Below are 20,921 nucleotides of genomic sequence, written 5' to 3' on the forward strand. Positions count from 1 at the left end.
TGGCTGACAGTTCTCAGGTCCTGTTGCCCACCTCTAAGAGCTATCAGGCAGCCTGAGGACTGGGAGAAATGGCCATTGGCTCTGCAGCAGTTAAAACCATAAGACATAGGAGCAGCTCAGCAGGCCTGCACTGCTATTCAATGAGATGATGGCTAATCTGATAATCACGCTGTCTCAGTTGTGAATATACTTAATTATCCAGCCTTGACAATCCTCTGTGGTAAAGAATTCAACAGATTCACTACCCTCTGTGAGAAAAAAATCCTATGTCATCTCTGTTTTAGATGTGTTACTCCTCACTCTGAGCTGATACCCTCTGGTCCTATCAGCTCCCACAAGAGGAAACAAACTTTCTGCATCAGCCGTATGAAGTATATCCTAAGAACCTTGTGTGTTTCAATAAGATTGCCTCTCAATCTACGAAGTTCCAACAAATACAAGCTGAATCTATTCAATGTATCCTCATAAGACAGTCCTTGCATTCCTGTGATCAGCCTGCTGAGCCTTCTGTGGACTGCCTCCAATGCTAGTATATCTTTCCTTAGCTGAGGGGACCAAACTGTTCACAATATTCCAGCTAGCCCCATGAGAAGAATTGTTTCTAAAACCTTAGAACACAAATAAGCGTTCAGACTCACTAAGAAATTGAGACTGTATCTTCTAATAGGGATGAATCTGGCACTTACTTTGCGTGCAGGATACCCATGCAGGTGGTATACCTCCAATGAGACACAGGAATGAGACAATTGGTCACATGCCAACCCAGTGTGGCCCCTTCCCGCCATTAGTTGATAACTAACAATGGCAGGCTGAAGCCTTTAATCAGCACACACACTCGCACACTCAGACTCACTCTCACTCTCTCACACTCTCACTCACACGCACTCTCACACACACATACACACACACATACACACACACACACACACACACACACTCCCACATAACTTAATACCTGTATCCCACCCTGTTGCCAGGTTGAAGAATTACATTCTGAACTTGGAATGGAACTTGACAAAAAAAAATCAAAGAACTGTAGATGCCGACAATCATAAACAAAATCATAAATTGGAAAAACTCAGTGAGAATGGTAGCATCTGTAGATAGAAAGCAGAGTTAATGTTTCGGGTCCAGTGACCCTTCAGAATCTTCTGACTCAGAGGTAACTGCTGCCAACTGAGTCAAATTGACACCACACCTACTTTCTAAACTTCTTTGAATCTCTGCGGATGTACTTTATCTCACTCCAGATTTACAAAAATAGGAATATACATGAATTCAGTCCAATTACCTTGGGGACCAAGGTAATGATCCCAGGCTTTTGGTAAAACTATTTGTATCGCTATTTCTGGGAGACTATTTCAGTGGTTTCCTGCTTGACCTCCCACCTTGTATACTCTGCAGGCTTGAGAACATCAAAACCTCTGTTGTCGATGCCCGAATATATTAATCCATGCCCTTTCTGCTCACTGACCCATGTTGGCTCCCAGTCCAATAACTTGAACTTAAAATTCTGATCCTAGTTTCCACATTCCTCCTTGCTTTGACCTTCCCTATATTGGTTTCTTTCTACAGCCCTGTAATCTTCCAAGGTATCTGTGTTGCCCTTGATTTTGACTATTATTTTCAACCCTGCTTTTAAGTGCTGCACCATTAGTGGCTATACTTCCAGTTTTCAAGTTGGCGAAAAGATTTGTAGTTCGGGTGCCAGTTGTTGTAGTTGTGGGTTTGTTCACCGAGCTGGGAAGTTGATTTGCACACATTTCGTCCCCAGTCAAGGGGACATCTTCAGTGCTTTGGATCCTCCTGTGAAGCGCTGCTGTATTGTGTCTTCTGGAATTTATTTGGTTCCTTTCTAACTGCTTCCGGTTGCCGGTTCCATCTGTTTGTTGTGTTGGCTGGTATATGGGTCTAGGTCTTCTAGAAGCATGGCACTCATCCATGGACTCCATCAACACATACATAGACCTAGACCCAACATACTGGCCACTACAGTGAACAACCAGAAGCAGCTGGAACAGAACCAAATAAATTCCAGAAGAGAGTGTAGGCAGCACTTCACAGGAGCCTCCGAAGCATTGAAGATGTCACCCAGACAGGCTACGAAACATCTCCAAATCAACTTCTCTGATCGGTGAGCATACCCACAACTACCACATTTTTCCAGTTTTTTTGGCCTTCACTCCCAAACACCCCACTCCAAACAGCATCTCTTTTTTTTCAAGATGTTGAAACCTACCATCTGGACTAAGCTTTTGATCATTTAGCCCAACACCACTTTAAGTGGCTCCATTCAATTTTTGTTCAGTAGCATTCATGTGACAGTTTGCTTATGACACTACATGAATCTAACTTATTGTCCAGTAATTGGGACTTGGGTTAAGATGGTCAAGACTTGTACTTGCCTCCTTTGCAAAAGTGCAAAACCTTCCTATGTTACCAACCCTCTTAAGCTGAAATGGGAAAGTCGATGCAGTTTGTGTTTACTTCTGTGTGCATGGTGGCTTGACTGCATCAATTGTTTGCACTACCAGAGGCAATCCTGCATTTTTATTTGTTTATACAGAAGGTACTGTTAATGAGAAAAAGGATCAAGTTCTATGTTTTGCAAGGTAAAACAGAATGAGATCAAAAGCGGAGGAACAGGTGACGTTGGACGTCTTGAAGGAATCTTTTAAGTGACTGAGTCAGCCAAGGATCTTTCAGGAGACCGCTCTTTTTCTACAATTTTGGGCGCATTAGCAGCAAAAAGTTTGTGGACAAGTTTCACAAACCAGAGCCAGGTTCACACAATGAATGGTAGATTACTTGGAGAGTTGAATGAGAGTTGAGAAATCACGTGATTGTAGCTATAAAGAAGGAAGAGCAAACAAGTATGTTTTCTAATAAGGAAAAGTAGGAAGAGCTGGTCAGTGTTTAGGATTTCACTAGACTGAAATAAAAATATAAAAAGTTCATTTTTAAAGCATTGGAATTCTCAGCTTTTATGCACAGAAAATTGTCCTCTCAACTGCATGAAAATACGAAGACCCAGAGTGGAATAATAGGTACCATGTGCTACAATGAAATGCCACAAAAATGTTAGTCAACAAAGATTATTTTGAATATTTAGTTATGGTTAAAGATGGCATTTGAACATAATTGTTTCCATGCTAAATAAAGTGTTTAATAGCTCATAGTGGATGAAAGATGGAATTAAAGCCTCAAGTGTGGACAAGCCCTCAGAGTGTTAGATTAGAGGAATGTCAGATGACTTCATAGCTATAAAATTATTTCAGTCCTCTTGATAGTTCTGAACTTGCCAAGTTACTGAAGTTTCAGAACATTTAAACCAGATCTGAAGATAAATGTGAAATAATCTGTGCGTTTGGAATCAGTAACTGCCCCAAAGGCTCTAGTTTATACTTGACTTCCACCAGGGAATAAAGTGAGTTAGGACAGAGGTCTCATATACCACATACTTATAGTGGGAAAGAAAATGAAGTTACTCAATGTACACGTCTCATGTTTCTTATTATTACAAGCATTGCACAATTATAGAATGTTGCTTATATTGAAAAAAACCATTCTATGTGTTCCATATTGTAAATGGTAAATTCACCACGTTAGCTGTTTACAAAGATCACTGTATTAGTCCATCTTGGGGTTACAACAAGTCAACTTCATGTACGTGTTATCTTGGCAAATTTCCTAACCTCTGAAGTGATTACTGCAGAGGTTGATGTGACTTTATTACCCTGTTGTTTTCTTAAACATGTTGCAAATAATAAGCACGTTGCATCTGAAACACTCCAGCTTTGGATTATCATACGCTGGAATTTTTCTGTAAACATGTTTAAGGATGTAGTAAACTGTCTGAAACTCTGGCAGAGAGTTTAACCTAGCATGCCCATTGCAGTGAGCGTACAGAGCTTTCTCTGTTAGACTAATGTCATGGGATTGAATTGGTTGTGCAGATTCACTGGGGACAGTCAGCATTCCAGATTGGTGACTTAATTAGTTTGTGTTTAATTAAATTGATTTCTCAGACTTTCTTCCAAAGAGGAGACACATCTTACATCTACCTCAGCAGCCTTTTCTTTTCAAATCCTCTTGCCTGAGTACTTTGAACACTTGAACTTCCAGTTGGGAATCTGCTAATACTTTCCTCTCTGAAGGAACCAGTAACCTGTTGCTCTCTGAGCCAAGTAATTGTTCATTTTCTACCATAGTGCCACAAGTAATAAAACTGATTTCAGAGAAAATGTACTTCTTGCTTTTCTGTGCAAAAGGTTAAAATGTCCTAATCCTTACCCAATAGTGTTTCAGTAATGACACTGTTATTTGTTGCCAAAAACAACTTAAACTTCAAATGCAATCAGTCCCAAGAACTAAACACGGCACCTAATAACCCTGAGTAGACTTTTAAAAGTGTTCGCAGAACCATTGTTGGTGTAAGTTTCTAATTCTTTTTTCCCTCTGTTAAACTAATATTAGAGTTCACTTTTGTGTTGCCTGCATTGACCTTTATGGGCCAGCTTCAACTTTTCAAAGAGCAATTAGTTTTTGTTTTGTTTGGGAATTTTTTTTTTTACAAAACAGGCTTCCACATGCTTCTGTGTAGCTCCCTAGGACAGTGCAGTGCTTTCTCTGTCTTGCAGCCTTTCTTCCGACACATGATTCTTATGTGAATGAAAAGGTCATATACTACATGGAAAACACAGCATGACACTATCCTGGTGAGCCACACAGAAACGGATGCCAGGGACATTTGTAAATTGTAACTTCTAAACCAGTGGTGAAATTCAATGCAGGAATGCTGTGAGGAAGTCTTTTAAGTCCAATAAAGGACTCCTTTTTTAAATTAAGTTCCTGTATAAAGCTACATTTGCAATTGTAGCTTTGTGAATAGTTCTCGTTTCTCTCAGATATGTTGGTGAAGCACTAATTTAAAGACAATACTAATCCCACAAATGTCTGTTACAGTCCCACAGACTCTGACAACTGTCCAGAGTATGCCTTCTTCCCACCCCGCACCCTGTAAAGACTCCATTCCCCTCTCACTCTTTCCCCCTCCCTCCCTCTCTATTCTCCTCACACACCCCACCAAAGTTTCTCTACTTCTGGCTTCCAGTTTATGTGCTACAGTATCTGAATTCTGTCCTCTTTAGACTGACTGTGGTGAGTAGGATTCTAAAGACTGCATTCTCCCTATTCTCAATTCCTCCTGTTTCTGTCCATTTCTTCACAATGACAATATTGCTTATATTCTCCTTCACTTTCCTCGCGCTTTCCTTCAGATTCAGCAAGTAATTCTCTGCCAGTTATAACACGATTACACAAACAAGCCTATTTTCTCCTTTCCAAGGTACTTTGTTTGCTCATCCATCTTTGTACATACATGCATTCATTACCAGCAGTGTAGGTTTGACGACACCACATGGTTGCCAGTGGTTTGGGAAGGTGGACCTTGGTGGACTATAAAATCTAGCCTTGCTAATGACACATACATTCCAATGAACATAAAACAATTATCTAATGATACAATTCACTTCCCACCTTATTGTCCAAGGTTTCTAAAGAAAGGGGAGGCGATGTCCTCATGATATTATCGGTGGACTGTTAATTCAGAGACCAAATAGTGTTCTGGAGACATGGGGCTTGAATCCTACCACAGCAGATGGTGGAATTTGAATTCAATAATAATCTGGTATTAAAAGTCTAATGATGACCATTAAACCCTTATTGATGGTTGGTAAAAACCATCTGGTTCACTAATGGCCTTAGGGAAGGCAACTGCTTTCCTTACCTGGTCTAGCCTACACGTGACTGCAGACCCATAGCAATGTGGGTAACCGCTTTCTGGGTAATTAGGGATAGACTAGAAATGCTGGCTCAGCTAGTGACAGCTACATCCTGTGAACAAATAAAAAATAAGACAGTAAAGGAATGCATTTACACACTGGTTAAAAAACAGAGGCAAGCTAAAAAGAGCTTTAAGTTTTTTTAAAAAACACAGATCAGACTGAATTATTTGTGAAGAGTAAATAGTTGAACATTGTAGCTACTGCAGTAGAGGTTACGGGTAGTGTTGACATTGGTAGTGGAACTGAAGGTTTTCAAGATTCTTGATTTTGTAGGCTGGAAGTTCTTTTTTCCTGATTTTTTTTTTAACTGGTTTTCTTTACCTGAAAAACAAGGGTAATTGGCTTACTGTGATCTTCGATGCTTACTAACACTCATACTCAATTATGAAAGTGTTCAATCCCACTACTCCACTCAAGTAGAGTTGAATCTGGCTTTTTAACTGCTGCCCTTGTGTTTACTACAAAAGAAAAACATAAACTGTGTCTGCAGTTTGGGACATAATCCACAGACAGTGACTTGTTGCTGAGAAAAGGATTGCTAGACCCTATTACCTTTGTAGTAGTCATAAGAGATCATGGTCCAGTCTGAACTTGCTTTGAGACCTTTAAGTATTACATTCCAGTGCTCCCAAGAAGTTTCTTTTTAATATCTATAATTATTATCTTCACATCAGTCTTTTAAAAGAATATATTTTGAAATTAAAAGCTAAAAATGTTCACAGTATTTCAGGATTATGACACATGGTCATCACACATCCCGCGTAGGATGAATGAATTGAGTTTGTTTCATTACAAAAGACGAAACAGAGTTAATTATATCAAACAAACTACACATTCTCTGATACCGATTCATTCTCTTTTCATTCATCCTCAGTTACTATTATCTGTAACAGTTCTAACCTGACATTTCAGGGCTTCTTGACTGTGTTACATTCCTCCCTGTGAACATATAAAGGTCTTTCCCTTAATTTCCCCCACTCTTCAAGGAAATTTATATATCTTCCAGTCTCGTTCTAATGTTTTGCACTCAGTTTGTCTTTTTTCTTTACAAGTAATTTGTACTTTTAATGTTGAAGACTCTAAACAATGTGACTGATTTTAATGTTGAAGACTCTAAACAATGTGACTGATTTTAATTTTAACCTTTTTTTTTTCTCAGACCAGCTTGCAGAGATTATATTATGTGCCTCTGGAGCAGTGGGATTTAGATCTGGATCTCCCGCTGCAGGGTTAGGGACACTGCAGCAACAAAATGCTTACAAATATTTTGCTGTGATTGATTGAATCACTGTCCTCAATGTTTTGGGATTTGTTGCCAACTTTGGTTTAAAGATTTCTGTGGAGACATCATAAGTTAATAGGACTGCAATCTTTGTAATTATTCATACAAATAGAATCATTGATCTAGCAGTGTTTTCACTAGTAAGAGAATTAGAATTTCCATTTGAAACAGAATCTAGTGTGTACTCTTATGGATTATGAGTAAGGAGGTTACGTTGGAGCTGTGCAGAACTTTGGTTTGGCCTCAGCTGGAGTACCGTGTACAGTTCTAGTGAAGGATGTTAATGCAGTGGAGGGAATGCAAAGGAGCTTCACATGGAATGGAGCAGCTTAGCTATGAAGAGAGGCTGGATAAGCATGGGTGGTTTTCTTTTGAGCAGGGAAAGCTGAGAGAGGACCTGACACAGTTGTATGAGATTATGAGGAGCATAGACAGTGTGGATAGAAAACAGCTGTTGCCTTTAATTGAAGGGTCACTACCCAGAGGGCTCATTTTTAAGTGAAAGGCAGGTAAAGAGGGGATTTGAGGAAAACTTCTTCCACCCAGAGGGTGATGGGAGTCTGGAATGTACTGCCTGGGAGTAACCTCACAACCTTTAAGAAGTACTTGGCTGAGCACTTAAAATGTCATCACATTCAAGGCAATGGGTCAAGTGCAGAAAGTTGGGTCAAGTGCAGAAAGTTGGATCAGTGTAGATTTAGTGTAGTTTTGCTGGTACAGACTCGATAGGCTGAAGGGCTGTTTCTATACTGTATGATTCTCCGTGTGGTTCATTTAAGATTTCAGATGATGAATACTTAATAAAAGTTATGAATGGGACTTAGCATGAAGCAAATCAAAACAAACGGGCCCTATGGAGTACCTAACATGTTCTTATGTAAACTGCATAGTCTATCCTGTTCTTATGGGATGCTTATTTTATATCCTGCTTTTGTTTATGAAACAGCATTGAATAAAATACAGGTCACCATGTGAGGTAGCAGGTACACTGGCTAAATGCAAGGCTCTAAGCCAAGGTATTTCCGTACTTGTGGGTGAAGACTTTGCAAAACAAAATCCTGACCTTCCAAGATTAAAAGCGATATTATTAGCATGCATACTGCTCTGGACGCACAAAGTGAAAGTAAAATGTTTCTTAAATTGAGATTTTGGTGCAGGACCACTTAATAAAATATGAAATAAACAATTCCCCTCGATATTGTATTGGATTTTATAGAAGTTTTGAAGCATGTTCTCCACTCAGGAATGTGCCATATCTTTTTAATTATTTTATGGTTCATGTGCATTAGTTGCAAGTCCAGTATTTATCGTCTGCCTATAATTTCACCTGAGATAGTTCTGGGCTGCCATTTTGAACTGCTGCAACCAATCTGGTCAAGTGCAAGTTGCTATCTTTGATTGTCAGGAAGATTATAAAAACAGTATGTTATTTGAGTGGAGAGAAACAACAGAACCCAGTTGTACAGAGAGACCTGGGTGTGCTGGTACATGATTCACAAAATGTTAGTGTGCATGCGCTGAAAGTGATAAGGAAGAAAGCAGACGTTAGTTTTATTGCAAGTGGAAGAGTATGGGCATTGTGTTATGGTTGTGCAAGCTGTTGGTGAGACTATATCTGGAATACTGTACGTAGTTTTCATCACGTTGAAGAAAGGAGAAAGGTTACTTTAGCATTAGAAGCAATTCAATGAAGTTTCACTCAACTCTTTTCGGGCATGGGATAGGCGTCTTGTGAAGAAAGATTGTACAGGCTAGCCTCAATATACATTGGAGTTTAAAAGGAGGGGTGATCTTACTAAAATATCGAAGATTTTAATGGGATTTCACAGAGTGGATGCGAAGAAGAGGCACTTTTAAAAATCAGGGGGTCTCCGATTTAATACTGGCGATGAGATTTTCCTTTTCTCTCAGGGTCATTAGTCTGAAACTCTCTTCTCCAGTGAGCAGTGGAGGTCATTGACATATTCAAGGCTGAGTTAGATTTTTGATCAGCAAAGTGGAGTGAAAGCCCTAATAAGATCAGCCCTGATCTTGAGCGACACGGTGACTCAGTGGTTAGCACTGCTGCCTCTCAGCACCAGGGTGCCAGGTTCGATTCCAGCCTTGAGTGATTGTCTTTGTGGAATTTGTACATTCTCCCAGTGTCTGCGTGGGTTTCCTCCGGGTGTTCCGGTTTCCTCCCACAGTCCAAAGATGTGCAGGTCAGGTGAATTGCCCATGCTAAATTGCCCATAGTGCTAGGTGCATTAGTCAGAGGGAAATGGGTCTGGGTGGGTTGCTCTTTGGAGGGTCGGTGTGGGCTGGTTGGGCCGAAGGGCCTGTTTCCACACTGTAGGGAATCTAGGGCCGAAGGGCCTGTTTCCACACTGTAGGGAATCTAATCTAATCTAATCTAATTTTATTGAATGTTATGATGTGGAGGTGCCGGTGTTGGATAGAGGTGGCCAAAGTTAAAAATCACAACACCAGGTTATAATCCAACAGGTTTATTTGAAAATACAAGCTTTTGGAGCGCTGCTTCTTCATCATGTAGCTAGTGGGGCAGGATCATAGGATACAGAATTTATAGTAAAAGATCAAGGTGTCACACAACTGATGTGATGTATTTAACAAACCTAGATGGCTGTTGTATGACACTTTGATCTTTTACTATAAATTCTGTGTCCCATGATCCTGTCCCAATAGTTACCTGATGAATGAGCTTGTACTTTCAAATAAACCTGTTGGACTATAACCTAGTGTTGCACGATTTTTAACTTTATTGAATGTTGGAACAGACTTCAAGGGCTGAATGGCCTATCCTGCTCTTAATGATTGCATTAAGTAGGTTTGAAGTTGTCTGTGTAATATCAGTAAAAACACCAGTAAGTATAAATAAGGGTATAAAGTATTTGGTCCATTAGCCTCAAAAAGCACGTGTAAATTTGAACTGCCATGGTCTCTTGTACAGATTATTTAACATCCTAAAATAGATAAATAAACATGATAAAACATCTGAAGGCATAAAGCTCTGTGTAACATTTCCACGACTATTGAGAGTAATTGAGTGCGTGCAGGCTGTCTACCTTTCTCACTGTCTGCATTATTCAAAGCTGACTAGTTGTGATCCACTGGTGTTATTTCCAAGCAGAACTGTTTTTAGTGTGAACTCTGGCATCAATGCATACTGCTTAAATTGTACTCTTGAGTAGATATTCATACATTTACTATTGTAGTCCTTCTTGCCCCTCAGTGACCCCAGTCCTGGATTACACTATCTCGTATCAGCTGACTACCTTAGAGTGCAGTTGGATATTACCAAAAGGTCATTCCTTTACAGTAACCTGTAATGTAAATGCTGAGAATGCGCTCAGCTGGCGATTAGTATGGGCTGAGTAGATGTGGTAGGACTGAGCCTTTCCAGTGATAAACCGATAACGAAACAGGAAACCGCTGTCTTCACATGCCTGCCTGCCGTCTCTCTCTTGCGGCAAGGATCCCAAGGTGATTGCAATTCTTGTAACCATTATCAACACAGTCACAATAGTTTAATACTTGCTTGCTGATGGGTTTGAAGGTGGGATTTAGGGGGAGGAGTATCCTTAAAATCCAGTGAGTGGCCTTCCCACTGCCTATCCACCCACCTCTGACATGTCTGGAATTTTTCAACCTGAGTGTGGATGAGATTCCTGAAGAAGGGCCTGTGCCCGAAACGTCGAATCTCCTGTTCCCTGGATGCTGCCTGACCTGCTGTGCTGTTCCAGCAATAAAGTTTCAACTGAGATGTCAGGTGACCCATCCACTTTAGAGTCTCATCCTACTGTTTCATCTTCCTGCATTTAACTGCGGGTGAGGGGAGACTTTAGCCATACACGAAAACCATCAACTTTGGCTACATGACCACTTGTTGGCAGTTCCATGTCCTACATGGTCTACATAGGCCCCTGAACTTTATTGAGGAGCTCCTCTGGAGGAAGGTGCAGAAACTTTGCCTCACAGCAATTAAACTGCCTCCAGTGTGACCTTTTAACCAGGGAATAGGGTGAGTGTGAAGAATCGGGGCCACGGGATCCTTTCAAATCAGGCTCAAAGTAATGTATTCTCCTGGAAGCTAAAACACTTAAGACAATTATTAGGGAGGTCATATCTGAATATCTTAAGCAAAAAGAACATAAGGTGAAAAAACACTATAAAAATTGGGCAAAATCCAAATAATAGTCGAATGTCATGTGAGTTTGATTAGACAATAAGGGCCCAGAGTTTGCTGCCAAGATAATTTGGAGGTGATATTGATTATTGATCGCCTTCAATTACACTCTTCCCAGCAAAAAGAAATATTCTCTGTATTCACTCTTTCAAAACCTTTCATAATTTTTAAGAGCTGTGAAGTTCCAGAAACATGACATGATCCCCTCAGGTGCAAAAGGATGAAATCACACTGCTACAAGTTTAAAAGATTTTAACTTTAAAGAATTCATTAGTTTTTCTTTCTGTCTGTTTCGCTTCTCTCTCTTTATTGCAATCTTTCTTTCCTTCTCTTTATATTTATTCCCACACCCTATTTCTTTTGCAGTCATCCCCCTTTTTCTTTCTCATCCTTAAAGATCATCGGTGAGCCTCTTATCACGGAGTGGCTTGGTGGCAATATAGTAATCCAGAACCCCAGGCTATGTTTTTGTTGAAATTCCACCATGACATATGGTGAAATTTGAATTCAATAAAATCTGGAATTAAAATAGCTAGTCTAATGTCGACCATGTAACCATTGTGATAAATAGACCTTCTGATTTACTAATGAAATCTGTCCTTATCTGGTCTGGCCAACATGTGACTCCAAACCCCCAGCAATGTGGTTCGCTCTTACATTTCTCTCTGAAATGGCCTAGGCAGCCAGTCAGTTCAAGCGCACTTAGGGATATGCAGCAAATACTAGTCTTGCCAGTGATGCCAATATCCCATGTAAATATAACTTTTAAAAAAACACATTCACTGATCTGACTTATATTTCATTGACATAGCCAGTGAGGGCACTATTGCCCTCACCATGCTATTATTGGTTCACACTTCTGGCAGTGTAAATGTGAAAAAACGTTTTGAGGGACTAGGTCTGATTAGATTAGATTACTTATAGTGTGGAAACAGGCCCTTCGGCCCAACAAGTCCACACCGACCCACCGAAGCGTAACCCACCCATTCCCCTACATTTACATTTTCCTAACACTACGGGCAATTTAGCATGGCCAATTCACCTGACGTGCACATCTTTGGACTGTGGGAGGAAACTGGAGTACCCGGAGGAAACCCACGCAGACATGGGGAGAATGTGCAAACTCCACACAATCAGTTGCCTGAGGCGGGAATTGAACCTGGGTCTCTGGCGCTGTGAGGCAGCAGTGCTAACCACTGTGCCACCGTGCCGCCCACCAATGTTGATGTGAGAAGTTTCAGTCAAGCATGTTTTCTAGTACAATTTAATAGAAAAACAAGTAGGTGGGAAGTTAATTGTTTTTAAAGCAAGATCACATTTATTAGTTACTTATGTTCAAACTTAAAGGCAGAAAAATGCACTTTTCTCTGTGATCAGACCTCTGTGCGAAGTATCCATTGATGGCCACCTTTCTTGTCTCTCAACCTGCAGGGAAAAAAAAGAGAACCTTTGTTGTGCACCTACCCTTCACAGCCCAGCACAGATTTTGGAAGTTAACCTGCTGCAATGCAGCACATTGGCCAACCTTTTAATTTTGTTTGCCAATGAGAAAGGTGTTAACAAGAGTCCTGAAGGAGGTGAGGGAGAGGTTCAGGAGGGATATCAGCACTTCAGGGCCAGATTGCTGAATATTAAGCCTCATAAGAGGATTTGTTAGCTCAGTCGGCTGGACAGCAGGTTTACAGTGCAGAATGATGCCAACATTATGGGTTCAATTCTTGCACTGGCTGAGGTTACCGCTAAGAACTGCCTTTCTCCACCTCTCCCCTGAGGCATGGTAACCCTCAAGTTAAACCACGTCCTGTCATCAGTCTCTATTTGGGCCATTGAGCCCCTCCATTTCTTTGAAAGACATATCTAATTTGTTCCAGTGATGTTCTCATTCTCCATAGTCTTCCCTTTGATTATATGGTATAGATGTGGAAAGAATGCTTTCCATTATGGAAGAATCTAAAACTAGATTTTATCCTGTCATTTCTGGCTGTTTTGCCAAATGTGGTGCCCTTGTCCAGTTGTCCAACCTCTGCTTAACACTATGGTAAATCATAAATCCCACATCAACAGACTCTTTCTTGATTACACTCCAGGTGCAGTGATGGGGCCATGAGAACCGAATTGAACAGAAAGTTTATACAGCAGTACATGAGTGCAACCTTACTCCACATGCTCATGATGCGTTGGTAGTGTGAAATTGAAATAGCCAACGAATGTAAATTAATAAATGCGCTTTAACTCTAGAAGGTTTTCATTGCTGCCAGTGTAAATGTTCCTAACTGCCACTAGCTTATCCAATAGAAACATTCAGATCTTTACTGTCTACATGATCTCCATCTGTTTACTTTCCTTGCTGATTTTCTAACTGGTCAGATGGATCCAACTGCTATGGCTGTTTTTCTTTGGCATTAACTAATATTTATAAATTAAACAAATTAATTGCTTACAGACTTACGTGCAGGAAAGCTGAGGGACTAGCCAAATGTGCCCTGAAGCTTCTTATGTCAGTGAAGCCTCTTGGTGTTGGTTTTCAAAATTGACTGGCTTAGTTATATTCTTAGAATTCAAATGACAATCAAATCTCTTGGCCTTCCAGAATTATTATATGTCTCGCTATTTTACTGGCTACTAATACAAGTCCATTAGGTTTATTTTTTAAAACAACCTACAACTCAGTTGCTTCATTTGGATTTTGAAATATTATATATAACTCTGCTGTACGCTTAAATTATATTTCCGTAGTAAGCTTAACATATATCTCTTCTGTGTGCTTAACCTAGAGATGATTGTAGCTTTTTTCCAATAAATAGCCTTAAGGTAATCTTCATAATTGGAAAGGAATGTTTTGCAGTCCTGATATCTTTTGGCCTAAGTAGAGCATTTGAAACAATAACTTGGTTTGTGCAGTGAAACAAGGGTTGAGGCTATCAGCACTCAGTGTTAAGAAAGAATAAATTATACAGCAACCTCTGGTGACTGCCCATGCGCAGTTAAAAGCAGTATGTGGATATTTCTGAGTTTCTCATGCTGCTCTGGAAGCTATGCTATACTGACACCTCACCCAGAGACTCACTATTGTGTTCTGATCCCAGCTAATGATATTACCGTCAAGTCAGAGCCCAGACAGGAACCGGCTTGATAGACCATATTTTGATTTGTTTTCATTTGAATGAAGTGAACTCTTAAAGTCATAGAGATGTACAGCACAGAAACAAACCCTTTGGTCCAATTTCAAGAGTGTGGTACTGGAAAAAACAGCTGGTCAGGCAGCATCCAAGGGGTAGGAGAATCAATATTTCGGGCATAAGCCCTTCTTCCTGACTCTGATCTCCAGCATCTGCAGTCCTCACTTTCTCCTTTGGTCTAACTTGTCTATGCTGACCAGATATCCTAAATTAATCTAGTCCCATTTGCCAGCATTTGGCCCATTTCCCTCTAAACCCTTCCTATTCATGTACCCATCCAGATATCTTTTAAATGTAGTTGTACCAGTCTCCACCACCTCCTCTGGTAACTCATTCCATATACACACCACCCTCTGCATGAAAAAGTTGCCCCTTAAGTCCCATTTAAATCTTTCCCCTCATCCAAACCTATGTCCTCTAGTTTTGAAATCCCCAACCCAGGAAAAAGACCTTGTCTATTTACCTTATCTATGCCCCTCATGATTTTATAAACCTCTATAAGGTCATCCCTCAGCCACTGACGCTTCAGGGAAAATATCCCCAGCCTATTTAGCGCCTCCCTATAGCTTAAACCTGCTAACCTTGGCAACATCCTTGTAAATCTTTTCTGAACCCTTCCAAGTTTCACAACATCCTTCCTCTAGGAGGGAGACCAGAATTGCACACAATATTCCAAACGTGGCCTAACCAATGCCCTGTTCAGCCGCAGCATGACCGCCCAACTCCTATACTCAGCACTCTGTCCAATAAAGGAAGGCATACCAAACGCCTTCTTTACTATCCTGTCTACCTGTGACTCTCCTTTCAAGGAGCTATGAACACTGCATTCCAAGGTCTCTTTGTTCAGCAGCACTCCCCAGGACCTTACCATTAGGTGTGTAAGTCCTGCCCTAATTTGCCTTTCCAAAATGCAGCACCTCACATGTATCTAAATTAAACTCCATCTGCCTCTCCTCGGCCCACTGGCCATCTGATCAAGATCCCATTGTATTCTGAGATAACCTTCGGTGTCCACTGCACCTCCAATTTTGTGTCATCTGCAAACTTACTAACTATACCTCCTATGTTCATATCCCAATCATTTATATAAACGACGAAATGCAGTGTACCCAGCACCAATCCTTGTGGCACACCACTGTTCACAGGCCTCCAGTTGAAATACAACCCTCCACCACTACCCTGTATCTTCTGCTTTTCAGCCAGTTCTGTATGCAAATGGCTAGTTCTCCCCGTATTCCATGAGATCTAACCTTGCTTGTTGAAACATGGACATGCAGTGTTGCAGGTTTTACTTTAGTGATAAAACAGTAATTTATTAACAAAAGAAATGAGGATCAAGAGTAAACCAGACCACCTATTTATAATGCAAATTAAAATATTTTTAAATATACAGAAAAAAGTATAACCCTATTAATCCCAAAACACTCCTTTTTAAATTGAACACACAAAGCAAAACAGCTTTTGAATAGTATGCAATACACATCCCATTACTGTACTCAAAACAACACCAATACAATACTCACACCAAAGTACACCACAGTAAGTTTAAGTCACTTGTGATTTCAAATTTCACACTAAAATTGCAGGTATCTTCTTCATGGAGCTATCATACACCTGCGTGAATGCATGAAGCTTTAAGTAATCTCTTCAGTGTTTTATCCCAACACTTCTGGTGTGGGACTAGCACTAATTCCTCACTCTAAGGTAACTTAGTTCACTTATATATTTTTTCCTTCTCAGGAGAATGGCTTGAGCCATGTTGCTCCAAGGAATTAACAGGCTGCCTCACTCAAAGTAAAACCCCAAAGCCTCACTGTCCAAACCATGGCTGTTACCATTAAGCAAAAAGAAAATCCAGGGATGTCTAATAAACCCGAGTATTTACCTTGCTGGGTGGTAAAACAATCCAAAATAAGTTAATCCAAAATAATTAGTCGTGCGCAAAACCTACTCACACTAATGCCAAAATTGTTTTGCAAGTTAAAGTTAATTAGAAGTTAATTATTAACTTCAAACACACAGAAAACCAGCTGTTTATGAACTCAAAAACCCAATCTTGCAATAAATAATGTTAAAATAGGGCGGCACGGTGGCACAGTGGTTCGCACTGCTGCCTCACAGCGCCTGAGACCCGGTTCAATTCCCGCCTCAGGCGACTGACTGTGTGGAGTTTGCACATTCTCCCCGTGTCTGCATGGGTTTCCTCCGGGTGCTCCGGTTTCCTCCCACAGTCCAAAGATGTGCAGGTCAGGTGAATTGGCCATGCTAAATTGCCCGTAGTGTTAGGTAAGGGGTAAATGTAGGGGTATGGGTGGGTTGCGCTTCAGCGGGTCGGTGTGGACTTGTTGGGCCGAAGGGCCTGTTTCCACACTGTAATCTAATCTAATCTAATCAAAATCTGCTTCTGCACTCTCTCCAATGCATTTACCTCCTTTCTCTATGGTGGGCAGCACGGTGGCACAGTGGTTAGCACTGCTGCCTCACAGCACCAGAGACCCGGGTTCAGTTCCCGCCTCAGGCGACTGACTGTGTGGAGTTTGCACGTTCTCCCCGTGTCTGCGTGGGTTTCCTCCGGGTGCTCCGGTTTCCTCCCACAGTCCAAAGATGTGCAGGTCAGGTGAATTGGCCATGCTAAATTGTCCGTAGTGTTAGGTAAGGGGTAAATGTAGGGGTATGGGTGGGTTTCGCTTCGGCGGGGCGGTGTGGACTTGTTGGGCCGAAGGGCCTGTTTCCACACTGTAAGTAATCTAAAAGTAATCTAATCTAATATGTCAGATAAGTCCACGAATAAGAAATCTTTGGAAAGATATAGGTCAAGTGGGACTAGTTTGGTTTGGGAATGTGGTTGGCATGGACTGGTTGGACCCAAAGGTCCATTTCCATGCTGTATGATTATATGACTTTATGTGTAAACCCATAGTTTACATTACAATTGAAATATCTGGATTAATGTGGATTTGTGCATCTTAGCTGCTACCCATTAAACTAACAGAAAACATTCGAACTTAACAGGTGCTAAATCTTAATTAAAATCACAGAGATATATAGCACAGAAACAGACCCTTCAGTCCAACTCGTCTATGCCAACCAATATTCTGAATTACTCTAGTCCCATTGCCACCATTTGTCCATCACCCTCTAAACTCTTCCCATTCGTATACCCATCCAGAGGCCTTTAAAATGATGTAACAGCCTCCACCACTTATTCTGGCAGCTTATTTCATACACGTACCACCCTCTGCATGGACTCCCCTAAGCCCGTGGAAATGACCTTATGTATTTACCCTATCCATGCTCCTATCCAGTCTATTCAGCCTCTCCCTACTGCTCAAACCTTCCCTGGCAACATCTTTGTAAATCTTTTCTGGACCTTTTTCAAGTTTCAGTTATTGACAAAAATATCTTTGGCACTGAGAGTTAACTTGTTTTACATGTGATATTGAATCCCATACAATTTTAATTCTCATTGTAGAATTACATTTTTAGCCTTCGCTTATTTTCTGTTTCATCATGCACTCACCTAATTCTCTTTTTCTTTTCCCTTATTTCATTTTTGTCCATGATTCAGCATTGAATTCAATCTTTGAACTAATACTTCTGTAAGAACATGCGGTCTTAAGTATATTAATATATAGACCAAAAGGAACAGTTTCCATCTCTATCTAGCTGACTGGGAGTTGTATCAGATATAATAAATACATTTCAAGGAAGTTTCTGAGCCATTTTGTTTGAGAAATACAACAGAACTCAAGTAGTACTGGGTTAAGAAGCAGGTTTTGGTGTGGAGTCAAAAAAATTAGACCTCAGATTGTTTTAATTGTCCCGCTGCCTGACAAAAAAATTTGTAGCTGATATAGTAAGGAGATCTCCCAGCAATAGATCCGGTCCCAAATATTTTTGTAACCTTATCAGTTCTGGGGCACCTTTTTCACCTTCGGCCAAGACTGAAATATAAAACACAAGTTAAAGTAAAGCTGAAATTTTTCCTTTTGGATACTAAGCAGCAGGATGCATGTCATTGATGTTGACTTGCTGCTCACATGGCTGACAAAATTAGCCATTTCCTGTGGCTTAATAAGCACTGACTGGCGAGCTTTAGTGAACCACTTGGTCTGTAGTAGACCTTGACTGGAGCATCCCTGCTCACCAGAGAAACTGGCAGTCTATCAGAGAGCAGCAGCATCTGGGTCCTAAAGTCCATTTATCATGGCTACTTTTCAGGGGATCTAAAAACAAGAAGGTAGGTTTCTTTCTTGGGTGGTGTTCACAGGGAGTCATAGAATTATTGCAGCATGGCTAAGGGCCCTTTTGCCCATCGTGTCTGCGCTGGTTATCTGTTCTAATGCCATTATTAAATATAATTATGAGGAGCACAGATAGGTTGGATGGGAAGATATATTTCCCCTCAATGGAGGGATTAATGAGCAGGGCATAGTTTTAAGATAAAGAGCAGGAGATTTAATGGGCATGTGAGGAAACCATTTTTCACTCAGAGTGGGGTGGTAATCTGGAACTCTCTGCCTGTGCTGAGGGCCAAGTGCTGGAAAATGGAATTGGAAGAATTGGATTGTTGTTTTTGACCAGCGCTATCTTGATGGGCTGAAAAGCCTTTTTATCTGTTCTGCAGATCTCTATAACTCATGTTCTAGTACTTGGCCCACAGTTGTATATGCTGTGACATTTCAAGTGCTCATCTAAATATTTCCTATATGTCGTGTTGGTTCTGGCCTCCACCATCTTTTTCATTAGTGAGTTGCAACCACCTACCACTTTCTGGGTAGGAAAAAATCTTTTTTGTTATCCTTTATAAACCTTGTCTTAAAACTGTGCTCCTTGGTTATTGACCCCTAACTAAACGAAGCTATTTGGAGTCATAGAGTTATACAGCATAGAAGCAGAACCTTCAGTCCAACTTGTCCATGCCGACCAAGTTTCACAAACTAAACCATCCCATTTGCATGCATTTGGCCCATATCGCTGTAAACCCTTCTTATTCATGTCCCTGTCCAAATGTCTTTTAAATATTCTAACTGTACCTGTACTGACCACTTCATTTGGCAGGTCTTACCACGTATGAACCATCCTCTTTGTGAAAAAGTTGTTCCCTCAGGTTCCTTTTAAATCTTTCTCTTCTCACCTGAAAAAATATGCCCCTAATTTTGAAATCTCCCACCCTAGGAAAAAGACCTTTGCTGTTCACCTTGATTTCATTTTTGTCTATGATTCAGCATTGAATTCAATCTTTGAACTGATGCTTCTGAAAGAACGTGCCCCTCATGATTTTATAAACCTCTACAAGGTGACCTTTCAACCTCCTATGTTTCAGTGAACAAATGTCCCAGCCTATCCAGCCTCTTCTTATAACTCAAACCCTTCAGGCCTGTCAACTTCCTAATAAATCTTTTATGAACCCTTTCCAATTTAATAATACTTTCCTATAGTAGGGAGACCAGAACTGTGCACAGTACTCTGAAAGTGGCCTCACCAATGTTCTGTACAACTTCAGTATGATGTCCCAACTCTGATACTCAGTGGTCTGAGCAATGATACTCAGTGGTCTGAACAATGACGACATGCGTGCCAAACGCTTTCTTAACCACCCTGCCTATCTGTATACAACTTTCAAAGAACTATGTACCTGAAACCTTAGGTCTCTCTGTTCGACAACCCTACCCCGGGCCCTACCATTAATTGTACAAGTCCTGCCCTCATTTGTTTTCAAAATGCAATACCTCGCATTTATCCAAATTAAACTCCAGCTGCCACTCCTCAGCCTATTGGCCCAAATGATTGAAATAACCACATTCGCTGTCCACTGTGCCACAAATTTTGGTGTCATCTGCAAATGTACTAACCATGCCTTCTAAATTCTCATCCACATCGTTATGTAAATGACAAACAAACATGGACCCAGTACCAATCCCTGCAGAACACCACTAGTGACAAGCTTCCACTCCCAGAAACAACCGTCCACGACCATCCCCGCTATCTCCTACTGTTAAGCTAATTTTGTATCCAATTGGCAAGCTCTCCCTGAATTCCATGTGATCTAAAGTCTAAGAATTAGTCTACCATATAGACAATGAGGCAAAAGTGAGAATTGCAGATGCTGGAAACCAGAGTCTAGATTAGAGTGATACTGGAAAAGCACAGCAAGTCAGGCAGCATCCGAGGATTAGGAAAATCGACGTTGAGGCAAAAGCCCTGATGAAGGGCTTATGCCCGAAATGTCGATTTTCCTGCTCCTTGGATGCTGCCTGACCTGCTGTGCTTTTCTAGTACCACTCTAATCTATACCATGTAGACGATGTCTATCACTCTACCCTCATCAATGTTTTTGGTTACATCCTCAAAAAACTCAGTCAAGTTTGAGAGACATGATTTCCCACATGCAAAGCCATGCTGACTATCGCTAATCAGTCCTTGTC

General features: G+C 40.8%; 1 protein-coding gene across 6 annotated transcripts in view; it reads left to right on the top strand.

Moving 5' to 3' along the window:
* LOC122548836 (vacuolar protein sorting-associated protein 13B-like) overlaps window positions 1-20,921 on the top strand; it is a 968,370-nt gene that overhangs the window by 870,633 nt on the left and 76,816 nt on the right. The gene's annotated exons all lie outside the window — the stretch shown is intronic.

Source organism: Chiloscyllium plagiosum, chromosome 4, assembly GCF_004010195.1.
Source record: "Chiloscyllium plagiosum isolate BGI_BamShark_2017 chromosome 4, ASM401019v2, whole genome shotgun sequence".
In the NCBI taxonomy this organism is placed as follows: Eukaryota; Metazoa; Chordata; class Chondrichthyes; order Orectolobiformes; family Hemiscylliidae; genus Chiloscyllium; species Chiloscyllium plagiosum.